Raw genomic sequence first — 6,647 nt, 5'->3', positions numbered from 1 at the left:
ACATTATGATAGGGGGTAGGGAGGGGGAAAAAGAGACATGCAGTGCAGGTTAATCTCCCTAATTATGTTTTGTTTAGTCTGGTATTAAAATTAGTTTCTATCCCTTGAGAGCATATAGAGCAGGGCATTAGGGAAAGTGGCCAGGAAGGTGATGAGTGTTGACAGCCTACCCAGGCTTCAAAACTCCCCTGGAGAAGACCTCAAATAGACATTCTTCAGGAAGAAAATGAAGTTATTCGTTCCCATACAGCTTTTACTTCACTAGCTCCTGTGTTGATGGTGATGGTGCCCAAGGGACGGTTAAGCTTGGGGTATAATTCGAATGATGCGTTTTCCGTGGTGCTATTTGGCTCTCTAATGATCTGACTGCAGCAGTGAGCCCAAGCTGACCCCCCCACACACACACACACAAGTATCTATCTCGTAAACAAAGTAGATTCTGGTATCCAAATTAACCAACAGCAAGGTTAAACCAAGCTAAAGTGAGACCCAGAATAATGGCTTTCACTGTGCTAAATTTGCTTGGGGGCAAAACTCCAGAACTGCCCCACATACATAAGGACAAAACTAAATGAAATTTCATAGCATATGGCAGAGCCTATGTGCTGGGTCATGATAGGGAAGACAAATTTGCAAGCAACCCAAAATGCAGCTAGAACTGATTACTTCCTAGTGAGAATAAACCATGTCACAGCTGGTCTCTTTCCCAGCCTGCTCTTCCTATAACCCCTGACTACTCAATCTCATTGCAGGAATAGGTACAAATTCCCACTCGAGAAAATAGTATCACGGAACCATACATAGATTTAGAAACAATGGATATCAGAGATCATTTAGTCCAACCCTCTCTTTTGTGGATGATGAAACTGAGGCCACAAGATTTACCCTAAGACCAAAAGGAAAGAGAATATAATCTGTAGACTACAGACCAATGAACTTGACTTAAAATTTTTTTTTTGGAGTGGGGGAAGGCAGGGCAATTGGGGTTAAGTGACTTGCCCGAGGTCACACAGCTAGTAAGTGTGTCAAGTGTCTGAGGCTGGATTTGAATTCAGGTCCTCCTGACTCCAGTGGCAGTGCTCTACTCACTGCACCACCTAGCTGCCCCCTGACTTAAATTCTTGACATATTCTGGAATGTATTATTAACAGGGATGATTAGCAAACAACTAGACAGGAAACAATGAGTACAGGGAGCAAGGATGGCTTCATCTAAGGTCCTCCCTGACCACAAGCTCTAAGTCTATCATCCTGTGATCAAGCTGAGGGCATGCCAGATTCATCACTTTTCATTATTGATCATATCACTAAATTGGTGAAACAGGAGAATGTCATAGATACTGTTTATCTAGAGGTTGACAAAGTCTCTCATGCTCTTCTTGTGGGGAAGATTAAGAGATTGGTGAAGCAGCATTTTGTAGTGGCAAATCAATTAACCTTCTTGGCCTCAGTTTCTTCACCTGTATAATGAGGATGTTGATACTGCTCAGGCTTGTTGTCAAGATCAAATGAGACGATGTCTATAAAGATTTTCCAAACCTTAAGGTGATATGTAAATATCAGTTATCGTCATCATCATTACTACCATTATTATGCCTCTGAGTAACCTTCGAATTCTGTGACTCTGGGATTCCAAGTACAATGATCTTTTTATTACACACTGGCATTTTTCTCATCTAGAACAATTTTCTGGTTTCCACCTAGAGTTAAGTGGAGCTAGAATTAGTTGGATGACCACACTCAGTGGTTACTCAAAGGGTGGAAGCTGGAGAGAGGCAGATTTAGATTTAATGTCTATCAATGGTTCAGGCTCAATTTGGAAAGAAGACTTTGGTGGAATACTACAGGGATCTGTGCCTGGCCCTGTTCTGTGTAACTTTGTTTTTTATCCATGGACAGTGTAATGAGAACTGAATTTGGAGCCAAAGGATTTGGGTTCACTCTGCCACCATATGATATTAGAAAGATTACACCCTGCTGAAGCCACAGTTTTCTTGTTCATTCGTTTCAGTCATATCTGACTCTTTGCGATGCCATTTGGGGTCCTCTTGTCAAAGATACTGGAGTGGTTTACCATTCCCTTCTACAGCTCATTTTTCCAAATGAGGAAACTGAGGAAAAGAGGGCTAAGCGACTTACCCAGGGTCACACAGCTAGTAAGTGTCTGAGGCTGGATTTGATTTCAGGTGTTCCTGACTCCAGGCCCAGTGCTCTACCCACTGTACCACCTAGCTGTCCTGGAGCCACAGCTATCTCATCTGTAAAATGAGGATATTGGACTGGGGGTGTCATGGTGAATGTTAAAAACCAGATCAAAAAAAAAAAAAAGAACCTAGGAGATACTCTTTTAAGTTTAATCTGCATTATTAATATTTTGACTTTCACTTTCTTAAATCTGAAGTCAAGAAAACAATAAATCAAAGCCTTACTTGCTGATTTCCCAGGTGTAAATGATCACTGAATCACTGAATATTTAACAGTTGGCTCTGGAAATTCCTTTTGAGCTGACTCTAGCACACCCTTGCTTCTAAAGTCCCTTCTAGCTCAAAACATATATATATATATACATATACACTCTTATGACTTGAATAAGGGCATAGATCAAATCACATAAAACGTGTGAGGGATGGCTAATGTGTTAGACAGGAGCAAAAAATGATAGGAACAATTTTGAGTTTTTGACCTAATCTAATAAGACAAATTATGTCCAGAACAAGAGATGTGATACGGCCCCATTGTACTTTATCCCAATCAGAGCACATCTGGAGTTTATTATGTTCAATTCTGGGCCCCGCATTTTGGAAAGGACACGAATAATCTGGAAAACATGCAGAGGAAGGTGACCGGGGTGATGGGGGGACTGGAGATGAGGCCATATAAAGACTCATCAAAGGAACTAGAGATAGACAGCCTGAAGAAGACTTAGCAGGCTCATAATAGTTGTTCTCAAGTATTTGAAAAGCCAATGTAGAGAAGAGAAATTAGATCTTATCATGCTCAATGCCAGCGGTCAAAACTAGGAGCAAAGGGGGAAAGCTATAGAGAAGCAGATTTAGACTTAATATAAGGGGAAATCTCCTAATAATTATAGCTATTCAAAATCAGAACTGATTACCTTGGGAGGCAGAGTTACCACTCATCAGAGGTCATCAAGAGGCTGGATGCCCACTTGTCAGGTATGTTTTAGAGCAGATTCTGGTTCCATTGTGGGTGAGGTGATGTGGAATGATTGGTGAAGCAGCATTTTATAGTGGCAAATCAATTAACCTTCTTGGCCTCAGTTTCTTCACCTGTATAATGGGGATATTGATACCCCAGAGGGTTGTTGTGAGGATCAAATGAGATGATGTCTGTAAGGATTTCCAAACCTTAAAGTGATATATAAATATTAACTACCATCATCATCATCATCATCATCATCATCATCATGCCTCTGAGGACCATTCAAATTCTATGACTCTGGGATTCCAAGTACTATGTTCTTTTTACTACACAATGACATTGTTCTCATCTAGAATAGTTTTCTGGTTTCCATCTAGAATCACAGAGTATGTGGGAACTTAAAGGATGCTGGGTCCAATATCCCTGCAGCATCCCCTACAAGCAAAGAAGGAAATTGAAGAATGAGAAGTAGCATTCAGTTATTATATAAATTATCTCCTGGATATTATACCCTGTGAGTAGCCAAGAGTCAAATTATGTTGACTCTTAAGATAGTGTCAGGGGGAAGAATCAGACCAAAGGGATCGTTACGCTCCATCTCTAGGTCAAAGGGCCAGAGGATTTGAGAACCAGAGGATCACAGTTAGCAGGGACCCCTCCCCCTTCATTTTACAGATGGGAAAACTGAGGCCCAGGGAGTATGCAACTCATCCAAGACCACACAAGTACTAAGTGGAGGGCAGCTAAACCCAACAGTACTCCTAACTAGTTTGTACCACAAGGTCCACTCTACCTCATAAACGGCTTCACGAAGCAATCTCAGTTTACACTTTGCATTTCCCTGTTAAGTGATTTGGCCGAGATCATTAGTAAGCATCAGAGACAGGACTTGAACCCAAGTTCTCCCACTCCCAAGTCAGTGCTCTTTCCATTGAAATGCACTGCCTCAAGAAGACCTGCCCTTTGCTGCCACTATTACCATGACAGAGGAGAGTTCATCCTAGTTAGAGGGGGAAATGTCCCAGGCATCACGATGCTGGATTCTGGCCTTCTAGACAAGAAGGAAAATGTCTTGGGCAGTACCAGGCTTAGGGGTTCCTCAAAAGTCCCCCTAAGTTCAGGAGTATGGGAACAGGACCTTCTGGAGAACAAATGGTGTGACTTTTGGAGAAAGAAGAGGATTGGCCACACGTAATCTCTTACAGCTAGAGAGCAAAACTACCATGGGGGTGGGGAGGGAGGAATACCAAGGTATTGGCACTTTGTACCCACTGCTATTATGATGAATTATCCAGACAGCACAGTTCTGATGAAAAGAAGGTTGGCTGCCTAGCAACTCCAAAGTATGCTTGCCTAACAGGTGGAGTCTAACACATGGGGCACTGCCATAGGCAGGCATAGGCCATGGATCAGGTGTGCCAGCACACCTTGGGAGAGCATCTTCATTGGCCCTTCTTCATCCCCTGAGGGAATTCTCCTCCAGGGCATGCTGGCACACCTGACATATACTTTATACACATCCAAGAGCACTACTTGAGTAGGAGGAGCTGGGTAGGGCCATGTGGGAGAGCTAGCCATTAATGGGTATGTCAGAGGGTTGCCCCACAAACAACCATGAATTCAGTTCTTTAAGAAGGGAAATTCCTCTAGTTGCCTTATGTGTTTTTGCCATCTGTTTATGGGTTCCTGGGAGTCTTTAGTATTTCTGCATTTTCGTGGGGTAAAGTAAAGACAATCTTACACCCAAAATGCTTTGGTTGTCTTGAATATTGTTGTCTTGAGAAGCTAAGAACCCCTGTTACCTACATTTGTGTTCAATAGACACAAGTCTATTTAGAGATTACTCAGAGTAAACTCTGGGTAGAAGCATAATAAACCAAAGAGAAAAATGGTTATGGTTCAGGGTAGACCCCAGGATTGGACCCCATCCATATAAACCCAAAGTCTTTAGAGGGTTCTGAGCTGTAGGTTCCCCATCCAGAACTGAACTTAATGTTATAGATATGGTCTGAACAGAGCTGAAAACAGAAGGGCTATCGCACCTCCCTCATTTTGGACACTAAGTTTCTATAAATACAAGCTAAGACTCTGGAAGTAGCCTGGCACAGAAAATAGAATGCTGAGCATTGAGTTGGAAAAACCTGGGTTCAAATATTGTCTCTGGCACTTAGTAGCTGCATCCCCCCCACACAAGTCACTTAATGATGCTAGGGAAGTCAGAGACCATTGGTGTTCCCATAGCATCACATTACCCTTGCTATGTACTAAAACCCTCAAGTCTCTCAAACAAATTATCGTGGAGTTGCATTTCTCTCATACCACTTTCCTCGGTAACTATTTTCCAACTCTCACACAAGATTTTAATTTGTCCCTATCAAATACCATCTTATCAGATGTAGCCTATAGTTCCATTCTGCTAAGCTTTTCTTTTTTTTTTTTTGGAGGGGGGAAGGCAGGGCAATTGGGGTTAAGTGACTTGCCCAAGGTCACATAGCTAGTAAGTGTGTCAAGTGTCTGAGGCTGGATTTGAACTCAGGTCCTCCTGATTCCAGGGCCAGTGTTCTACTCACTGTGCCACCTAGCTGCCCCCAGCTTTTCTTCTTGGATCCTTATTCTGTCACCTGAGGTTCATCCTCTCTCCCAGTTCCATGTTCTCCACAAACCTAGTAATGCCTTTAACATAAAAATGTTAAACAGTTAGGCTAAAGACAAATTCTGCCTCCAATAAAGACCACCCTCAAGGCTGTTTATCATTACCCTTCATGTCTCATCATTCTAAGAAATCTAAATTCACTTAACCCGCATCACTCCATCTCATCCATAAGGATATCGTAAGGGACGTTGTCATTGCCATGGAGAAATACAGGTATATACTGTGTCTGTGATATTCCCCTGGTCTACGTACCAGCCTAGTAACCCTGTCAAAAAAAGAAATGAGGTTAGTCTGGTGTGACTTCTTCTTATCCGTGACTCCTGATGCCTCTTAATGATCACTACTTTCACTTCTACATGCCTAAAAATCATCCCCTTCAACAACAAGCATTTATTAAGCAACTACTGTGTCCCAAGAACCATGTTAGGGATTGGGAGAGAATCAAAATCTAGATACTTCATGGTCCCTATAGACTATTTTGATAATTATAATATACAAATATGTGTTATATTGGGCACCTAGGTGGCATAGTGGATAAAGAGCTGGCCCTAGAGTCAGGAGGACTTAAATTTGTATCTAGCCTCAGACACTTATTAGCTGTGTGACTCTGGGCAAGTCACTCAACCCTGTTTGCCTCAGTTTCCTCATCTGTAAAATGAGCTGGAGAAGGAAATGGCAAAGCACTCCAGTATCTTTGCCAAGAAAATTCCAAAAGGGGTCAGGAAGAATCAGATATGACTGAAAAAAAAATGAACAAATAAGACTAAGGTTGGCCCCAAAAGGAGAGATATGAGAAGATACTCCTCCCCACCTCTTTGCTGATGTGGGGGACT

This window comes from Trichosurus vulpecula, chromosome 1 (genome assembly GCF_011100635.1).
Source record: "Trichosurus vulpecula isolate mTriVul1 chromosome 1, mTriVul1.pri, whole genome shotgun sequence".
Lineage (NCBI taxonomy): Eukaryota > Metazoa > Chordata > Mammalia > Diprotodontia > Phalangeridae > Trichosurus > Trichosurus vulpecula.
This window is presented reverse-complemented; position numbering follows the sequence as displayed.